General features: G+C 41.8%; 1 pseudogene; it reads left to right on the top strand.

The window, feature by feature from the left end:
- The first annotated feature begins 345 nt into the window (after window positions 1–345).
- LOC143817611 (putative ATP-dependent RNA helicase DDX4) lies at window positions 346–21,709 on the top strand (annotated as a pseudogene).
- The last annotated feature ends 272 nt before the right edge of the window (window positions 21,710–21,981 follow it).

Below are 21,981 nucleotides of genomic sequence, written 5' to 3'. Positions count from 1 at the left end.
TTTGTCTGAATAGTCGTTTTTTTATGCCATTGATCAAGTCCTGGAATTAATCGTGAAATGGGGTAAAATGGGATTTACTGATGAAAATATTCTCTTCATTACTTGTTCCATAAACATTACTCTACTGGGGCCCACTAAGCAGAAAACATAAATTATTTGAAAATAAACAACTAATAATTGTAAGATGTGTGGTAGGCCTCAAAACAGGGGGAGATACAAAGACCTGGTTCGGATGGGCACGTGGGGCAATAGTACCAGAAATCATTCCTTCTACCATGCTTTCTACAAACACGGTTCTTTTTGAGGATACTTTTGGGTGGGAGTAGCAGGGATAGGGCAAGGAAAATGACGCTCTGCAAGTCTCCGAACATCCTCAGACTCGAAGGCTTCCCCCTGTGCCATCGACTCAAATATGAGATAATCAACAATTTTCTCCTGGAACTGGAGGAAAGTGAGCGGTCCTTGGAATTTTTTGTATTAAACAAAACTATTGTAGGAAGCAATCTGGATGAAGTAAATTGCCACCATTTTGTTCCAGGCCCTGGTCTTTTGCTTCACCAGGTATGGTTGCAGCATCTGGTCTGATAGGTCAACGCCACCCATGAATTTATTGTAATTTGTGACACAGATTGTTTTTTGCTTGTCCCTGGTGGCGCCCCTGTCTATTACCATCACAGAGGGGTCTGCATGCAGAGTAGTTAGCATGTAGATGTCCTTCCTGTCATTCCACTTCACTGCAAGACGTTGGTCACTTGCGAGTGAGAATGATGCCCCCTTCTCCAAACATCTGAACGCCAACTGTCACGGAAACCCCACTCGGTTTTTCATGACCATCCCTCAGGCCCCTGTATTTGCAAGTTTGGAGGGATTTGTATAGGGGGATGCTTTTGTAACAATTGTCAGTGTAGGCATGGTACCCTTGATGGAGAAAGGGTGTCATTAGCTCCCGGGCAATTTTGCCTGGGAGGCCGATTGTCTGAGGGCAGTTTGGGGAGCTGATTTTTGCAGTCCCTACCTTCAAATATTAGGAAAGTGGATATGTAGCCTGATGTGCTCTCACACATTTTATACAGTTGATGCCGTATTTGGCTCGCTTGGAGGGGATGAATTGGCAGAATGCTTGATGCTTGATAACGGGTTTGGGACATGATGGCTGCAAATACAGGGGTGCTGTGGACAGAATTTGTTGCCCAGAAGGAGCGGAGCATGTTTTTTTTTACCAATCCCATGGTCAGGGTAAAGCCCAAAAATTGTTTTATTTCGGGGACACTTGTGGGGATCCAGGAATAGGAATGAAAGGCAGTGGGTCTTTGGGAGATATATTGTTGGGTATAAATTTGTTTGATGGACAATCAATTGTAGGACTTCTGGGCTAACGAAAATTTTGAAAAAATCAAAGGGAGGAAATTGCTAACATCTAATATTATTCTAGGGGCTGCTAAAAAAGGGTGAATTTGAGTGGAAAATGAACTGTCATGACACGACAGAGGTGGGGGGACTAAGGTACTTGGTCCTTCATCTGAAGATTCAGCAGTGATGACCAACCCCGCTACCATCGGGCTCCCGTGAAGGAAGAGTCATCGTCATTCACTGAAAATTGCTCTACTTCAGGGGTTGATTCTGTTTCACCGACAGAACTGCCAGAGCAAAGGAGGCTGGATGCTTGCTCCATGCTAAATGTTCTGCAGGCCATTGCTTTATTCACCTGCCTTTGAAAAACCTAACCCTAATCTAACACTAGTATTTTTTTTACTACCTAGCCCTAATAAGTGTAACTCTAACGCTAATAAGCGTAACCCTAATCCTAATAAGCGTAACCCTAACCCTAAGAGCAAACAATTAGAAAAATAAAAATTATCAAAAAAATTTTTAATCTGAAAACAGGGATGACACAGAATGGGGGGGGGGAGTAATCAATGAGGTTTAGGGGGTTTGGAGACGCGGACGTAGAAATTATTTTTTGTCACTTTTTCTTTTATGACAGGACAGCACTCGGACATAGTGTATCTTTCTTCTCTCCCAGAACAACTACAAGGAGAGAAAAGAGAAGCACAGCCCAAGTGCTGCCATATTTACTAATATTGGGGCTTTTGATCACTGTGGTAGGGTCTATCACGGTAACCAAAAGCCAGCAGCCAATGAGAAAATTTTCAGCGTTTGCCAGGTGCAGGCAGGCAGATCTTGGCGGGCGCAATGCACATGTGTTCGCCGTCATTTGGTAAATAATGGAGAATATATGATAGGGGCCGGTAAAAACCAACCCCGATCATGTTCTCCGGGGTCTCAGCTACCCCCGGTAGCTGAGACCCTGGAGATTTTTCCGATGCTTGAGGGGGCACTATACCCTTACGGTGGCAGTTAAGGGTACTTGTTCCTCAGCGCAGCTTTTTAATGGCGCTGAGGAATAAGTACCCTTAACTGCCACCGTTAAAAGACGTATTGGCAGTCGTTAAGGGGTTAAATGTTCTTGGATTACTGATTTGCTGACAATTTACGTTTTTATTTGGTCTGTAGATACACAGCTTGTATATCCGTCTCTCTTGGAATGCCTATAGAGTATATTTTTTTAAACATGGGAGCCTAAAGTTGGTGGATGACAGAGGGATAGTGAAAGACTTTATATTAAAAAAAAAGTTCAAACTAACAGTGCTCCAGTTGAAATGGCTGGAATTATAGATAACTTGGATCCTATTTAACTCTTTAGATGGTCAGCTGTCCAAATAATGATCTTTGAGCTATAGATTATAAGCTTGTCACGATTCCACCACTCACTGTATTCTGAACAGAGTGAGTGAGAGACCCTTTGTCTTGATTTGCTACACTCCTGGAATTCTGACTTGCCTACGCCTTTGTCTTACCCTTCTGTTTATAACGCGCTCTCTTGGAATCTGACCCCGAACCTCTTGACTACTCTGTCTCATGGCTTGTCCGTGAGTAGTGACTCAGCGTCACATTTGTGACTCAGCATCACATTTTCGAACAAGGCCCTCACTCCTCCGGTAACTGTGGAACTATGTGTTACTTTGTGGTGTCTTTATTGTAAGTTCATGCCTCCACTTAATTATAAAGTGCTGCGGGGAATGTTACCACTACATAAATAAAATAATTATTTTTTAAGTCATTAGACAGAGTGAAGGGGCTATCTGAATCATGATTGCAGGGCACCACTGGGTTGTCAGGAGGCATAGCGAGGGGTTCAGCTCAAGTGGGGCGAAACATATGAGTGGACTCCTAACTAGGAAATCCTGATTACAACTTAAGTAAAAGTAACGCCTGACACCAAAATGTCTGAGGATGGGGAAATGAGTCAGGTGCCTGACACAGTTTGGGCAAGGGGAAAAACTGATGTGGGTCGGCTGCCCATTTCCCCCTGTCATGATTAACCCCTTAAGCCCGTATGACGTACTATACCGTCGAGGTGGGGTGGGCCTTAATTCCCGGTGACGGGATAGTACGTCATACGCGATCGGCCGCGCTCACGGGGGGAGCGCGGCCGATCGCGGCCGGGTGTCGGCTGCATATCGCAGCTGACATCCGGCACTATGTGTCAGGAGCGGTCACGGACCGCCCCCGGCACATTAACCCCCGGCACACCGCGATCAAACATGATCGCGGTGTACCGGCGGTATAGGGAAGCATTGCGCAGGGAGGGGGCTCCCTGCGTGCTTCCCTGAGACGATCGGTACAAGGTGATGTACTCACCTCGTACCGAACGTCTTCTCCCTGCAGGCCCCGGATCCAAAATGGCCGAGGGGCTGTATCCGGGTCCTGCAGGGAGCACTTCCGGGTCGGAGCAGGCTGCAGATGAAAGCTGCAGCCTGCTCCGATGAAAGTATGATCGCGGATCTGATAGAGTGCTGTGCACACTATCAGATCTGAGATCTGTGATGTCCCCCCCTGGGACAAAGTAAAAAAGTAAAAAAAAAAATTTCCACATGTGTAAAAAAAAATAAAAAAATTCCTAAATAAATAATAATAAAAAAAAATATTATTCCCATAAATACATTTCTTTATCTAAAAAAAACAAACAAAAACAATAAAAGTACACATATTTAGTATTGCCGCGTCCGTAACGACCCAACCTATAAAACTGGCCCACTAGTTAACCCCTTCAGTAAACACCGTAAGAAAAAAAAAAAAAAACGAGGCAAAAAACAACGCTTTATTACCATACCGCCGAACAAAAAGTGGAATAACACGCGATCAAAAAGACGGATATAAATAACCATGTTACCGCTGAAAACGTCATCTTGTCCCGCAAAAAACGAGCCGCCATACAGCATCATCAGCAAAAAAATAAAAAAGTTATAGTCCTCAGAATAAAGCGATGCCAAAATAATTATTTTTTCTATAAAATAGTTTTTATCGTATAAAAGCGTCAAAACATAAAAAAAATGATATAAATGAGGTATCGCTGTAATCGTACTGACCCGAAGAATAAAACTGCTTTATCAATTTTACCAAACGCGGAAGGGTATAAACGCCTCTCCCAAAAGAAATTCATGAATAGCTGGTTTTTGGTTATTCTGCCTCACAAAAATCGGAATAAAAAGTGATAAAAAATGGTCACGTGTCCGAAAATGTTACCAATAAAAACGTCAACTCGTCCCGCAAAAAACAAGACCTCACATGACTCTGTGGACCAAAATGTGGAAAAATTATAGGTCTCAAAATTTGGAGACGCAAAAACTTTTTTGCTATAAAAAGCATCTTTTAGTCTGGTTTCACACTTGCGTTTTTATCTGCATGCGTTTTTTTAAAAAACCGCATGTGTGAAAAAATGCATGTAAACGCGGTAAAACGCATGCGTTTTTATAGAAAAACACAAGAAAACAAGAAAAAAACAAAAAACCCTAACCCTACCCCTAACCCTACCCCTAACCTGAAATACGTGGCACTGAAATATACGTTTATATACGTATATACGTATATAAGTGCCACGATATTTCAGTGGCCACGTATATAAGTGCCACGTATTTAAGTGCCACGTATTTAAGTGCCACGTATTTAAGTGCCACGCATTTAAGTGCCACGTATTTAAGTGCCACGTATTTAAGTGCCACGTATTTCAGTGCCACGTATTTACGTGCCACGTATTTACGTGCCACGTATTTTTCAGTGCCTGAAATACGTGGCACTGAAATACGTGGCACTGAAATATCGTGGCACCGAAATATCGTGGCACTGAAGTATTTACGTGCCACGTATTTTTCAGTGCCTGAAATACGTGGCACTGAAATACGTGGCACTGAAATATCGTGGCACTGAAATATCTTGGCACTGAAATATCGTGGCACTGAAATACGTGGCACTGAAATACGTGGCACTTAAATACGTGGCACTTAAATACGTGGCTCTTAAATACGTGGCACTTATATACGTGGCACTTATATACGTGGCACTTATGACTGTCAGAAAATGTTCAGTAAACGGTTAGGGGTGAGGTTAGGGGTAGGGTTTCAGGTAGAATTGGGGAGTTTCCACTGTTCAGGCACATCAGGGGCTCTCCAAACGCGACATGGCGTCCAATCTCAATTCCAGCCAATTCTGCGTTGAAAAAGTAAAACAGTGCTCCTTCCCTTCCGAGCTCTCCCGTGCGTCCAAAAAGGGGTTTACCCCAACATATGGGGTATCAGCGTACTAGGGACAAATTGAACAACAACTTCTGGGGTCCAAGTTCTCTTGTTATCCTTGGGAAAATAAAAATTTGGGGGGCTAAAAATCATTTTTGTGGGAAAAAAAATATGTTTTATTTTCACGGCTCTGCGTTGTAAACTGTAGTGAAACACTTGGGGGTTCAAAGTTCTCACAACACATCTAGATAAGTTCCTTGGGAGGTCTAGTTTCCAATATGGGGTCACTTGTGGGGGGTTTGTACTGTTTGGGTACATCAGGGGCTCTGCAAATGCAACGTGACGCCTGCAGACCAATCCATTTAAGTCTGGCGCTCCTTCCCTTCCGAGCTCTGTCATGCGACCAAACAGTGGTTCCCCCCCACATAGGGGGTATCAGCGTACTCAGGACAAATTGGACAACAACTTTTAGGGTCCAATTTATCCTGATACCCTTGTGAAAATACAAAACTGGGGGCTAAATTTCATTTTTGTGAAAAAAAATATATATATTTTCACGGCTCTGCGTTATAAACTGTAGTGAAACACTTGGGGGTTCAAAGTTCTCACAACACATCTAGATAAGTTCCTTGGGGGGTCTAGTTTCCAATATGGGGTCACTTGTGGGGGGTTTGTACTGTTTGGGTACATCAGGGGCTCTGCAAATGCAACGTGACGCCTGCAGACCAATCCATTTAAGTCTGCATTCCAAATGGCGCTCCTTCCCTTCCGAGCTCTGTCATGCGCCCAAACAGTGGTCCCCCCCCACAAATGGGGTATCAGCGTACTCCAGACAAATTGGACAACAACTTTTGGGGTCCAATTTATCCTGATACCCTTGTGAAAATACAAAACTGGGGGCTAAAAAATCATTTTTGTGAAAAAAAAAATAATTTTTATTTTCACGGCTCTGCGTTATAAACTGTACTTATAAATTGCACAACAACTTTTGTGGTCTAATTTCTTCTCTTACCCTTGGGGAAATAAAAAAATGGGGGTGAAAAGATCATTTTTGTGAAAAAATATGATTTTTTATTTTTACGGCTCTGCATTATAAACTTCTGTGAAGCACTTGTTGGGTCAAAGTGCTCAACACACATCTAGATAAGTTCCTTAAGGGGTCTACTTTCCAAAATGGTGTCACTCGTGGGGGGTTTCAATGTTTAGGCACATCAGGGGCTCTCCAAACGCAACATGGCGTCCCATCTCAATTCCAGTCAATTTTGCATTGAAAAGTCAAATGGTGCTCCTTCCCTTCTGAGCTCTGCCCTGCGCCCAAACAATGGTTTACACCCACATATGGGGTATCAGTGTACTCAGGACAAATTGCACAACAATTTTTGGGGTCCAATTTCTTCTCTTACCCTTGGGAAAATAAAAAATTGGGGGTGAAAAGATCATTTTTGTGAAAAAATATGATTTTTTATTTTTACGGCTCTGCATTATAAACTTCTGTAAAGCACTTGTTGGGTCAAAGTGCTCACCACACATCTAGATAAGTTCCTTAGGGGGTCTACTTTCCAAAATGGTGTCACTTGTTAGGGGTTTCAATGTTTAGGCACATCAAGGGCTCTCTAAATGCAACATGGCGTCCCATCTCAATTCCAGTCAATTTTGCATTGAAAAGTCAAATGGCGCTCCTTCCCTTCCGAGCTCTGCCCTGCGCCCAAACAATGGTTTACACCCACATATGGGGTATCAGCGTACTCAGGACACATTGCACAACAATTTTTGGGGTCCAATTTCTTCTCTCACCCTTGGGAAAATAAAAAATTGGGGGTGAAAAGATCATTTTTGTGAAAAAATATGATTTTTTATTTTTACGGCTCTGCATTATAAACTTCTGTAAAGCACTTGTTGGGTCAAAGTGCTCACCACACATCTAGATAAGTTCCTTAAGGGGTCTACTTTCCAAAATGGTGTCACTCGTGGGGGGTTTCAATGTTTAGGCACATTAGGGGCTCTCCAAACGCAACATGGCGTCCCATCTCAATTCCAGTCAATTTTGCATTGAAAAGTCAAATGGCGCTCCTTCCCTTCTGAGATCTGCCCTGCGCCCAAACAATGGTTTACACCCACATATGGGGTATCAGTGTACTCAGGACAAATTGCACAACAATTTTTGGGGTCCAATTTCTTCTCTTACCCTTGGGAAAATAAAAAATTGGGGGTGAAAAGATCATTTTTGTGAAAAAATATGATTTTTTATTTTTACGGCTCTGCATTATAAACTTCTGTAAAGCACTTGTTGGGTCAAAGTGCTCACCACACATCTAGATAAGTTCCTTAGGGGGTCTACTTTCCAAAATGGTGTCACTTGTTAGGGGTTTCAATGTTTAGGCACATCAAGGGCTCTCTAAATGCAACATGGCGTCCCATCTCAATTCCAGTCAATTTTGCATTGAAAAGTCAAATGGCGCTCCTTCCCTTCCGAGCTCTGCCCTGCGCCCAAACAATGGTTTACACCCACATATGGGGTATCAGCGTACTCAGGACAAATTGCACAACAATTTTTGGGGTCCAATTTCTTCTCTCACCCTTGGGAAAATAAAAAATTGGGGGTGAAAAGATCATTTTTGTGAAAAAATATGATTTTTTATTTTTACGGCTCTGCATTATAAACTTCTGTAAAGCACTTGTTGGGTCAAAGTGCTCACCACACATCTAGATAAGTTCCTTAGGGGGTCTACTTTCCAAAATGGTGTCACTTGTTAGGGGTTTCAATGTTTAGGCACATCAGGGGCTCTCCAAATGCAACATGGCGTCCCATCTCAATTCCAGTCAATTTTGCATTGAAAAGTCAAATGGCGCTCCTTTGCTTCCAAGCTCTGCCATGCGCCCAAACTGTGGTTTACCCCCACATATGGGGTATCAGCGTACTCAGGACAAATTGTACAACAACTTTTGGGGTCTATTTTCTCCTGTTACCCTTGGTAAAATAAAACAAATTGGAGCTGAAATAAATTTTGTGTGAAAAAAAGTTAAATGTTCATTTTTATTTAAACATTCCAAAAATTCCTGTGAAACACCTGAAGGGTTAATAAACTTCTTGAAAGTGGTTTTGAGTACCTTGAGGGGTGCAGTTTTTAGAATGGTGTCACACTTCGGTATTTTCTATCATATAGACCCCTCAAAATGACTTCAAATGAGATGTGGTCCCTAAAAAAAAATGGTGTTGTAAAAATGAGAAATTGCTGGTCAACTTTTAACCCTTATAACTCCGTCACAAAAAAAAATTTTGGTTCCCAAATTGTGCTGATGTAAAGTAGACATGTGGGAAATGTTATTTATTAAGTATTTTGTGTGACATATGTCTGTGATTTAAGGGCATAAAAATTCAAAGTTGGAAAATTGCGAAATTTTCCAAATTTTCGCCAAATATTCGTTTTTTTCACAAATAAACGCAAGTTATATCGAAGAAATTTTACCACTAACATGAAGTACAATATGTCACGAGAAAACAATGTCAGAATCGCCAAGATCCGTTGAAGCGTTCCAGAGTTATAACCTCATAAAGGGACAGTGGTCAGAATTGTAAAAATTGGCCTGGTCATTAACGTGCAAACCACCCTCGGGGCTTAAGGGGTTAAATTGAACCACTCCTTCTTGTTTAAAGCAATACCCCTTGAGACTAGCTAAATCAATGGCCCTGAGCAGGGATATTAAAGATTATGTTAAGGCAGGGGTTCTGGTGCAAAGATCTTCCGCCCGCAACACCCCTTTGTATCCCATTAAGAAAAAAGGACCAAAGGCTTCCCCTAACACTTACAGAATGGTTAATAACTTAAGGGCTATTAATGATGTTACAGAGAGTGTAACCTCAATTGTCCCTAACCCAGACACCTTACTGTCACAGATCCCAGCGACGTCAAAATGTTTCACAGTCATTGATTTGGCAAATGCTTTCTTCTCTGTACCGCTGCACTCTGACTGTCAGTATCTTTTTTTCTTTTACTCACGAAGGTAAACAATATTGTTGGACGGTCCTCTTACGAAGGGGAAAGAACTCCCCTACCATCTATTCAACAGCGATGGCAGGGATCCTTGAGCAGTGGCAACCACCTCATCCACAGATTGTACTTTTACAGTACGTGGATGACCTCCTGCTCTGCTGCCCGGACCAGATGTCCTTGCTGTGCTTTTTGACAGAGAAGGGTTGCAAGGTCTCACGTGACAAATTACAGTATTGCAAACAAAAGCTGACATTTTTAGGACATTGTATTGCTGAAAGTACAAGACACCTGACTAAAGAGAGAAAACAGGCAATTCAAAATCTCCCTTTGCCCAGGTCACACCAGCATCTACGCACTTTCCTAGGCTTGGTGACCTACTGTAGGCTTTGGATAAGATCTGCTTCACAAATGATGCCAACACTCTATGACTGCTTGTCATCAAACCCCTACAATCTCACCCAAGAAGCAATTGAATCCTTCCATTCTCTCAAACTGCTCATTGTCTCAGCCCCAGCCTTAGGCATTCCAAACTATGATCAGCCATTTTTTCTTGGTTTGCACAGAGCAGGGAGGACATGCTACGGCAGTACTGACACAACAACATGGAGAGAAACAGAGACCAATAGCTTAATACTCAGCACTGTTAGACCCAGTGATTAGAGGGTCTCCTACGTGTGTCCGTGCTGTAATTACTGCTAGGCATGTGAGATCACACTGACTTTTTCCTTTGCCAATTTGTTCCCCATGGGACATTAATGCCATACTCACACAAGTTCTTAGAATCATAGATTGTTAGAGTTGGAAGGGATCCCCAGGGTCATCTTGTCCAACCCCCTGCTCAATACAGGATTCACTAAACCATCTCAGACGGATGTCTGTTCAGTCTCTGTTTGAAGACTTCCATTAAAGGAGAACTCACTTCTTGTGGCAGTCTGTTCCACTCATTGATCACCGACGTGCGTGTGCCGGCTCTTCTGTCTTTACACCACCCTGATGTTCTATTAGCATAAAACAGACCTACAGAAAGTAGAGCGGTAGTGCAGGGAGATCACGTCTCCTTGCTCTACCACACAGCTTAACTACATCTGCGCATGTGATACAGTTAAAGGTAGCGGCAGCTCCGGGTGGGGCCCTTTTGTGGATGGGGCCTCCTTAACCTAACTGTCCCGATAGCTATGGTACTGTGGTTGCGTGCCTCTATGCCTGCCTTGGCTAATTGCCTGTTAAAAGGCACTGCCTAAAGGCAATCATACCTTGGTATAGTAAGTACTATACAGTATACCAAAGCAATGTTTTAGTAATCTGAAGATCACATTGTGACATCTCCTCAAAAGAATAAATGAAGAATTGATATAAGCCTTCTATATTTTATTTCTTCTATACACGTGTGCACAGGAGACGTATGTTCGGGCAATATCCTCACCGATGACACCGCTTCTCATGGACTGGTTTTGTTAGGACTCTCTAAGGTAGCTGACTTGCTGCCCCTTCGTCACTTCATATAAAGCAATTTCAAGAAGAAGAACGTTGCTTGTAGCGTTAAAGGATGGAATGGCTGGGCAGCCTGTCACAATATGCCATTAATGCTATGAATTTCTCTGTGTAAGGAAATATGTCTGTGACAGTGACCTTTCCAGCTGGCTATAAACATCACATTTGGCCAAAGGGCAGTAACTTTCCAGCCTTGGTACACAAGACATGATGCAATAGACAGCAACTGTCCAGATCAAGCGAATATACATTTTGCTGCAATGTGTTTATGTAAAAATAGAACGTTGCAGTCAGAGCGTGGAAAACTAGAAGCGAAATAATAACAGCGAAATATGTTGTGTGATCGAGCACTACAGGGCCACAAATAACGCCCTTTCAGATGGTCCAAAAAGAAGACATAAAATGGTCTTGTACTAACTCTATAAGATGATGGAGTGTCAGCACGTGAAGTACAGCACTGCTACATGAATGGACAAATTCTACCAGACTGATCCCACCATAAAAATACAAATACCATGCTTTTTGTTAATAGTTCCCTATGGTGGACAGATACCATGGCAAACATCCATAATATGGACACTGAAGGACCCATTCCTTATAAGCATACACACACAACAGTAGCTACAAAACACTATGCTTACATAATGGGAACATTATAGCCGATTCATGCTATCCAAGCCACGGGCAGCATGACACAGGCTGATTTCAGCCAAGAACAGTGGATATAAAAACTCCACACATCCCTGTTAAACAAGATTTTTGACCATTTATTCTAATAAGGAACTAAGATATACAGTATACAGTCACTTCACAGCTTATCACCAACCTAAGGTCCTTTCTGAACCCATAGTAAAATATTATTCTGAACATGTGTCTTCAGCAGCACACAGCTCTCCAGTCTCTTCACTTCCTTGTTGCTGGGGGATTTTGGCACTGCTCCGTGAATAACAGTTCTGGTTAGTATTCGTCTGCTGAGCTTATCGTGCTAGTGTGACACGTTCAGGTCCCTCGCTGACTTGTTCTGAAATCTACACTGTTATTATATTTGCATATAAAGAAAACAACGCCTTTGAACAAGCACATGGCTGGGAAAGTGAGAGCAGTGATTAAGAGAACTGCTCTGGAAGCAATGTCAGGTAGGGGGTCAAGGGCTTGTGATTTTACAGGACTAATAACATCTGCTCCAGATCAAAGACTGAAAGGGAGGGGAGATGGGCAGCGAACTGCTTTATAGAAATTAATAGGCTGGAGAGAGCTGGCTGGGATATCAAAAGTTAACACCTCTTCTGGAGTCTAACTACTGTGCACACTGGCCCTGGTGACTGAGCTCCATGGAAACAAGTTGTACACTGTGTAAGATAAAAGCTCTCACAGCAGAATGAAAGCAATGAAAGCAGATAGAAGCAAGTCATCTGCAAATATGCCTATTTCCATACTGAGTAAAACAATTTAACCCCTTAGTGACGGAGCCAAATTTTAGAAATCTGACCCATGTCAATTTATGTGGTAATAACTCTGGAATACTTCAACAAATCCCAGTGATTAGATATGTCAGTGGATATTAGATTATTATTGATGTGGCACGGAAATATTGTATTTACATTGAAAGGTAATGTCCCTGGTTATGAGCTAGAGACGTCGAGTCTGCTCTAGGGGCAATTATCTTCACATGCAATGTAGCTCCTTTTTCCTAATGAAGAAGTACACAGTAATACTCTGTTCTTCCAGAAATTACTTCCAGCTTCTCGCTATTTATCGATACACAGAAGAGGATGTGTGAGGTGGCCAGGGTGGTAGTCGTGGCGAGGAGCTGCTGCGTTCCCAAACCCTGGCACCCCACAAAGGAAACATAATGTCCCATCTGTTGCATGTAAAATGTGCGAAGTAGGAAACTCACATTTGACTCCGGGGTTCCTTCCGATTCTATGATCTCAGCTCCACAGTCAAGGTTCACACAAACAATTCCCAACTCCATGTTCTTGCTAAACAACTATAGCAGTAACACAGTTTACATCCAATTACATTCATGAGCTCTCCCTGCTTCTCTTCTGACAACTTCTGTCCCGCAGATGTTCCTTTCACTTCTGTGGCTTCCGTGCCCCTAGGTCCACCATCTTCCTCCCATTCCCCCTGTCTGGTTTTCCTTGGAAAAAGGTAAAAGGCGCGCTCAGCTCTGCCTAGTCCCTGCCTTAGGCCTCAGATCCTCTTTGGAATGGTTACTTCTTTAGATGGAGATCTAAATGGGGTCCCTCATTGCCTCACCAATCTCAAGCCCCAAGGCTATCTGTCTTCCCTCTCTCGTTACTAGATCACTAGTCCTCTGATCCTAATCAGGAAGTCTCTCAACTATATCTCACTGCTCTATGCTACCCCCATCTCTAGCTTCTCCCAACTGGAAAGCCCCTTATTCTAACTAGGCTTACTCTGGCACACTCATTTCTTTACTTCTATTGTGCCCCAGTAATCTATTCTCAATATTGTCCTATCCTATCTTCTATATCTTTCCCTAATCTTATACAAAGTAGATGTAAAGCACATACACATTATAATAACATTAAGCGAATACAATAATGTTCATAAAACTCTATGGAACAGCACATATTTAATACTAATGAATGGAGAGCACATGGCAGTCTCTGTCACACCCTTACAGATGCTTCAATGATCTTGATTAATTTGATCCATAACACCTTTCGCTGACATGACATGACATGGAAGATTGATTCACAGATTATCTACCAAGCATATCTCACCAGCTTCTACATGATGAGCTAATCAATCAGTATCTAACAATGACGTAACCTGTTTTTTTTCTGAGTCATTCGTTGGTTGCATCAACCTTCCTAGGTTCTTTCTTCATAGGTCACCAAGAGTGTCCAGCTAGAAGAATTTCATTGGCTACCCTCAGTAATTACTCCTGAAACCACTAGGGCACAATGAGTTGGGTGCACACAACATTACCATCATTATGACATGTCTCTAAAGCAGGGGTGTGCAATTAAGTTTCCTGAGGTGCCACATGAGAGACTGTGACTGTTGGGGACTGACGAACCAATAGACTGAAATTAATTATACTCAAAATTAATATTACCATATTACCGTAGATACTCGTGTATAAGCTGACTTTTTCAGCACATTTTTTGTGTTGAAAATGCTCCCCTCGGTTTATACACGAGTCATTGTCCCAGAATGACGGTGGGAGAGGGGGAGCGGCGGAGCAGCAGGTCACAGAGGCAGCAGCCGGCGGCTGCAGCTAAAGCCTGTGCCCACTGCTAAAGAGAAATGAATATTCACTGCACTGGCAGTGTGTCGGGACCACACTCAGTCGGAGCAGCCTTTGGGAGTGGGGAATCACCAGAAATAATACACAAGACACGTCTCGTATAGTATATCACTGGGAAGCCTCTGAAGCACGCTGAATATTCATTTCTCTTATAGCGTGCAGTTATAGCCGCAGCCACCGACTTCCAGTACACATCCTACTTACGGTATCTTCCCTGCAGGATCAGTGACCTGTCATAAGCCATCAGTATGAACATCTAAGCAGAGCACCACATAAACACCCCCACAGGCCCGGCTTGGTGCACAAGAATCTCATTAACTGAAAATAAAGATTAAGCAACCACATGATGCATTTCACCAACCAAGGTATAGTATAACGGCGCCAACCGGACACTGTATGTAGGATACTCAGGACAATCTTGCTGACAAGTTCCCTTTAATAATAAGCAGAATTAAATATGCTGACATCCACCTATATTGCTGTATGAGCTCAGACACAGCCTCTACATACAGTATGATTCCCCACATAGCCCCTTGCAAACAGTGTGAGCCCCCCACATAGCCCCTCTATATACAATATGAGCAACCACATAGCCCCCATATACAGTATATGTATACTGTGAGCTCCAACATAGCTTCCTAAATACAGTATGAGCCTCTATATGCAGTATGAGCCCCACATAGCCTCCTACAATGCCTTGCGAAAGTATTCGGCTCCCTGGAACTTTTCAACCTTTTCCCACATATCATGCTTCAAACATAAAGATACCAAATGTAAATTTTTGGTGAAGAATAGTGTTGAGCATTCCGATACCGCAAGTATTGGGTATCGGCCGATATTTGCGGTATCGGAATTCCGATACTGAGTTCCGATATTTTTGCGATTTTGGCAATCGGTATCGGGATCTATATTCATGTGTAAAATAAAGAATAAAAATAAAAAAACATTGATATACTCACCCCTCCGGAGGCCCCTGGACCTTAGCGCTGTAACCGGCAGCCTCCGTTCCTAAGAATGAGCGCGTGAAAGAACTTCGATGACGTCGCAGCTTGTGATTGGTCGCGTGACCGCTCATGTGACTGCTCACGCGACCAATCACAAGCCGCGACGTCATCGAAGGTCCTTCACGTGCTCATTCTTAGGAACAGAGGCTGCCGGTTACAGTGCTAAAGTCCAGGGGCCTCCGGAGGGGTGAGTATATCCCTATTTTTTATTTTTATTCTTTATTTTACACATGAATATGGATCCCAGGGCCTGAAGGAGAGTTTCCTCTCCTTCAGACCCTGGGAACCATCCAGGATCACTTCCGATACTTTGTGTCCCATTGACTTGTATTGGTATCGGGTATCGGCGATATCCGATATTTTTCGGATATCGGCCGATACTATCCGATACCGATACTTTCAAGTATTGGAAGGTATCGCTCAACACTAGTGAAGAATCAACAACAAGTGGAACACAATTGTGAAGTTGAACGAAATTTATTGGTTATTTAAAATTTTTGTGGAAAATCAAAAACTGAAAAGTGGGGCGTGCAATATTATTTGGCCCTTTTAACTTTGTTGAACCACCTTTTGCTACGATTACAGCTGCAAGTCGCTTGGGGTATGTCCCTATCAGTTTTGTACATCGAGAGACTGAAATTCTTGCCCATTCTTCCTTGGCAAACAGCTCGAGCTCAGTGAGGTTTGATGGAGATCGTTTGTGAACAGCAGTTTTCAGCTCTTTCCACAGATTCTCGATTGGATTGAGGTCTGGACTTTGACTTGGCCATTCTAACACCTGGATACGTTTATTTGGGAACCATTCCATTGTAGATTTTGCTTTATGTTTGTGATCATTGTCTGGTTGGAAGACAAATCTCCAACCCAGTCTCAGGTCTTTTGCAGACTCCAACAGGTTTTCTTCAAGAATGGTCCTGTAATTTGCTCCATCAAATCTTCCCATCAATTTTAACCATCTTCCCTGTCCCTGCTGAAGAAAGGCAGGCCCAAGCCATAATGCTGCCACCACCATGTTTGACAGTGGAGATGGTGTGTCCAGGGTGATGAGCTGTGTTGCCTTTACGCCAAACATATCGTTTGGCATTGTTGCCAAAAAGTTCGATTTTTGTTTCATCTGACCAGAGCACCTTCTTCCACATGTTTGGTGTGTCTCCCAGGTGGCTTGTTGCAAACTTTAAATAACACTTTTTAAGGATATCTTTGAGAAATGGCTTTCATCTTGCCACTCTTCCATAAAGGCCAGATTTGTCCGGAGCATCGCTGCTGGTGCCATGTGCGTGGCGCTTGCGGGTCACGGTTCCCTTGGGAATGGCTCCATGACACCTCGCGTCACGTGGGAGGCCTGACGGCGATGCAATTTCCGGCGCTCGCGTCGCGTGCACATGCGCCGCTTCATTTGTCCCAAAATTGGCACCAGGTGGGGTAGGCACATAAAATATCACTCGTGACACACTCTGACACGGCCCCCCGAAGAAGCCTATGTGAAACGCGCGTAGGGGCTGGCAGTCCACTTCCACACTACAGTTATGATGGGTGAGGATCAGTCCTGTACTTATTAATGTGACTAGATGTCTGTTGGGACATACATTGCTTGTTACTATACGGCTTACATACATTAAGAACCTGATGCCTCGGGTCGGATTTTCTTTATTAGTGTGGATTTGTGGCTCTGTTACCTGTGTCCTTCCTTTGTGTAGTTATTATGAGTTGATTATTAACCAGAAATGTTTATAAGGCGGGTTACATAAAGCTGACGCCCATACAGAAGCATAGTATTCCTATAATAACGGCCAGACGTGACTTAATGGCGTGTGCGCAGACCGGATCTGAAAAAATTGCGTCCTTTCTGTTGCCCATTTTGGCTCATATGATGAAAAACGGAGTTGCAGCGAGTCAATTTCAAAATCTTCAGGAACCAGAAGCGATAATTGTTGCACCTACCAGAGAGCTGATCAATCAGATTTACCTAGATGCACGAAAGTTTTCATACGGGATGATCGTGCACCCAGTAATGATCTACAGGGGAACGCAGACATCTTATTGCTTGCGGCAGGTCTTTCAGGGATGTAATGTTCTCTGTGCAACGCCTGGAAGGTTAATGGACGTGATCAACAGGGAGAAGATCGGATTGAGCAAAATGAAGTACTTCGTACTGGATGAAGCCAACCGGATGCTGGACATGGGCTTCTTGGGCGATGTGCAGAAGTTGCTGGCAAGTCCAGGAATGCCGAGTAAAGAAGAAAGGAAAAAATTGATGTTTAGTGCCACTTCCCTGTTCTGTCCAGCCATATAATTGCTGTCTAGAAAGTTTAGTAATTTTTTTTAATGTCACCGTTATTACAGACATTGTATTTTTTGTGTGCATTAATCCTTCCTATATTTCATATTGTAAGGTAAAAGCACCACCTGCTGGCCGTTTAATGCATAGATTCTAATTTAATTTGCAATGTCTTGTGGGAAGTTCCTAGGGCATTGTGGGATTGCTCCTGTTGCATTGTGGTCTTATTATGACACTGTGAAGGGAACAGCAGCCATTATTCCTCCATGCATCTTAGGAGAAACTACACCATTCGTGTTCTTCATGCTCCTTAAACAGCCTGCTCTAAGCATAGTTGGTAAGCACTATGTGTTATAATCCTGTGTTTATCAATATGTTTGTTGTACTAAGTAGGTAATCATCAGTTTGTATAATACCTCATGTTACCTGTGTATTGCAAACTATTTGTGTTTCATGCTCTGTGCAGTTATATATTCTGAAATGCTCCTGTTATTGCATCCTATAGTTTCACCCTTTCCTGTCACATCTGCAATCAATAAAGAAGGTTACAATTTTAAAGCCTCTTTTCTTAAAGAAGACAGGGGGTTTAGCTACATGTCTCATTGCACACTCTGCTAACGTGTATGAGGACAGCATATTCCCCGATGACATACAGCAGCTTGCCGAAAAAAATTTAAAGCCAGATTACGTGTTTGTGGCGGTCGGACAAGTTGGCGGTGCCTGCAGTGACGTCGAGCAGCAGATCATTGAAGTAGAAGAGTTTGGAAAGCGGTTAAAACTGCTGGAGATCAACTCCTAACCCAGATATGGAATCAATAAACTCCTTCCTATCTGACCTTAATCTCCCACAGTTAGAGCCCTCTGATTTGGTATCCTTGAATCGGCCTTTCAAAATAGAAGAAATTACAAATGTTATCAATAAACTTAAATCCCAAAAATCACCTGGGCCGGATGGGTTCACAAACGACTATTTCAAGACTTTCTCTCACATAATCACCCCTCAATTAAAACACTTATTTGATCACGCTTCCACAACTGGAACCTTCCCCAGAGAAATGCTACAAGCCAACATAATTATGATTCCCAAAGATAAGGAGGATTCAGACGGTCCAAAACTACAGGCCTATATCCTCAATCAATGGGGATATCAAAATCTATTCCAAAATTTTAGCCGATCGAATGAAAAATTTTCTTCCCTCACTCATTAAAGATGACCAAATAGGGTTTATCACAGGAAGGCAGGCTTCAGATGGCACCAGAAGGATATTAAATATATTAAACATAGTTAAATCCCAGAATACCCCCTCACTTTTTGTAACCTTAGACGCAGAAAAGGCCTTTGATAGAATTAATTGGGATTACTTCAAAGCAACTTTATTTAAATTCGGATTCAATGATAAATTTATATCTTCCATTTTTGCACTATACTCAGACCCAAATGCCAAAGTTTATACCAATAACCATCTTTCGAAATTGTTCCCCATAACAAATGGCACAAGACAGGGATGCCCCTTATCACCTTTGCTCTTTGCCATGGCAATGGAGCCATTGGCTGAAAAGGTTCGATTAAATAATTCAATTACGGGATTTAATACTCCACACCGCCAGCATAAAATTACCTTATTCGCTGATTATATCTTTTTAACAATTAAGGATCCTTTAAAATCAATTACTGCCCTTAAATCAGATTTGGACTCCTTTTCAAAAATTTCATACTTTAAAATCAATCCTCAGAAGTCTAAAATCCTACCTTTTTGCCTCAACCATAACTTAACCCAAGAGATTAAACAGCATACTATTTATCTATGGGAAGACAAAGAGATTGCGTATTTAGAAATCACACTAACAAATAAATTCCACTTGTTAATCCCTACGAATATAGACAACCTGACTAAAATCATATCCAAAGACTTTGCCCGCTTTAAATTCTTAAACTTGTCTCTATTAGGTAAAATTCTGGTGGTGAAATCCATAATTTTGCCAAAAATTCTATACTTATTTCGAACTCTTCCTCTGATGATTCATTCCTCCTCCTTAATAAAGATACAAAACCTAATAAAATCCTTTATTTGGAATAACAGAAAGGCAAGGGTAGCTAACAACGTTCTTTACAAAAAGAAAAGCAGGGGAGGCATTGCCTTGCCAAATATCCTGGCCTATTACCAGGCTTCTATGATTAGGCATAGCCAAAACTGGTTTTGTGACAATTCCCATGTAGCCTGGCTGGACCTAGAAATAACTCAGAACAATAACACTTCTTTACAAGACTCCTTCTTTAGATATTTACTAGGACCAGCTCAAAAGGAACATCATCAACCCGTTTTTCAAGCGGTTTTGTCAGCATGGAAGTCACTGACTAGGCCGGGGAGGGGAGGTTCGAGGCTAAGTCAAATTAAGAACTGTCCCATGTCTTTAATAGCTATAATTTATAAAATTTCGATCCCATCTATTTGGTCAGAAGCTGGAATAAACACAGTAGGCAACATTTACAACGGTGAATCATTCTATTCATACAGCGAAATCAAACGTATTTATAACCTGCCTTCCTCCCAATTTTTATTTTATTTAATCTTAAAAGAAAATATCCAAAAATTATTATCAAGTAGATCCCTAAACTTTGATATAATTTCTTCCCTATTCAAAAACACTAACCATAAAAACAGATGGAGTCTTAAAAACATCTACAGCCACTTCAATAAAGATACTAATGAGACTAAAAATATTTATCTTCGAAGATGGGAATCTGACTTAAATAGAGCTTTTTCAATGAAAACATGGGAAAATGCTATCAAGCACACTTATGCATCAAATATTTCCATTCCCCTCCATGAGTCCTTTTATAAACTGATCACAAAATGGTATTTCACACCGGTACGACTTTTACACATCAATGGAGATAACTCCCCCCTTTGTTGGAGAGGATGTGGATCACCTGCTAACTTATATCACATTTTCTGGACATGCCCAAGAATAAAGAAACTCTGGAAAGACGCTACACTACACATTAATTCTCTTACACATATCAAACTCATAGTTACGCCACAAATGGCGCTCTTCTCGATAGGACTCGAGAGTGTTGACCCTTCAATTAAATATATAATTATTCATATCTTCCTGGTAATTAAAAACTCAATTGCATTGTGGTGGAAAAAATCCCAAACACCAAAATTTTCGGATATTATTAATAAAATTCAACTCCACAGCTCCATTGAAAAAAGGTTCGCTTTGAACAACAATTTCCTCCATAAATACCATATAAAATGGGATTTGTGGAACGCTAAATATCTTGCATTGTAGAAATAATTTGACCTCTGGACTCGTTAAGTCTTTTAGACTTGTAATAAATTTTCAGCTTTATTTATTTATTTTGTAACATTACGCTTGTTATAATTACTAATGTTTATATATGGTTATTCTTAGACTAAATATCTATGTAAATAGTTTGAATTCTCTATTTTTTCTTTTATGATACCCTGCCTTTGTCTTTCCTCTCCTTTCCCCACACTTCCCATCCTTCTATATAACTGTTTGAAATGTTAATAAAAATGTTTGAAAAGAAATAAATGGGAGTTAAAAAAAAAAAAAAAACTGCTGGAGATCCTGCAAAGCATCGGTTCCGAGCGCACAATGGTTTTTGTGAAAACCAAAAAGAAGGCTGATTTCATCAATAAAGACAACAAGCATTCATGGGGACTGAGAACAACCAGAAAGGGAGAAAGCTCTGAAAGATTTCTGCACTGGCCAGTGCCCGGTGATCGTGGCCACTTCTGTTGCTGCCAAAGGATTAGACATTGAGAATGTTCTTCATGTGATAAACTTTTGACATCCCAGGCGACACCGACGAATATGTTCACCAGATTGGACGCACTGGTCTTTGTGGCAACACTGGAAAAGCAACTTCCTTTTTCGATACAAAAGGAATCAATGAAAAACTCGTTCGTCGAGAACTCGTAAAAGTCTTAACCATTGCTCAACAGGAGGTCCCTACGTGGCTGGAGGAGTTTGCGTTCGGTGGCCACGGCATGTCAAGCTACAGTCAGACTTCAAGCAATTTTGCTTCAGTAGATAGCTGGAAGAGAGACGGCTAACAGCAGGACAGTTACAATTCTGGATTTTCACAACCTGCGGCCGAGGAAGAGGAATCTTGGGGCTAGTAGGGGAACAAATGTCCAAGCCGATGGAAGAGTCGTTACGATTTGTTTTTTCATTGAACAATATGTTGTATGTTTGTAAAAAGAAAAAAAAAACATTTTGGGACTTTCTGTTACCAGACTAAAGTCTTATTATTTACATAATTCATGCACTATTATTTGTGTACTTTTATTCAAAGTATTTTTTTTTCTAAGTATGCCGCAGTTAT

This window comes from Ranitomeya variabilis, chromosome 3 (genome assembly GCF_051348905.1).
Source record: "Ranitomeya variabilis isolate aRanVar5 chromosome 3, aRanVar5.hap1, whole genome shotgun sequence".
NCBI lineage: Eukaryota > Metazoa > Chordata > Amphibia > Anura > Dendrobatidae > Ranitomeya > Ranitomeya variabilis.
The sequence above is the reverse complement of the archived record's forward strand: the minus strand, read 5'-3'. Positions and strand labels throughout refer to the sequence as shown.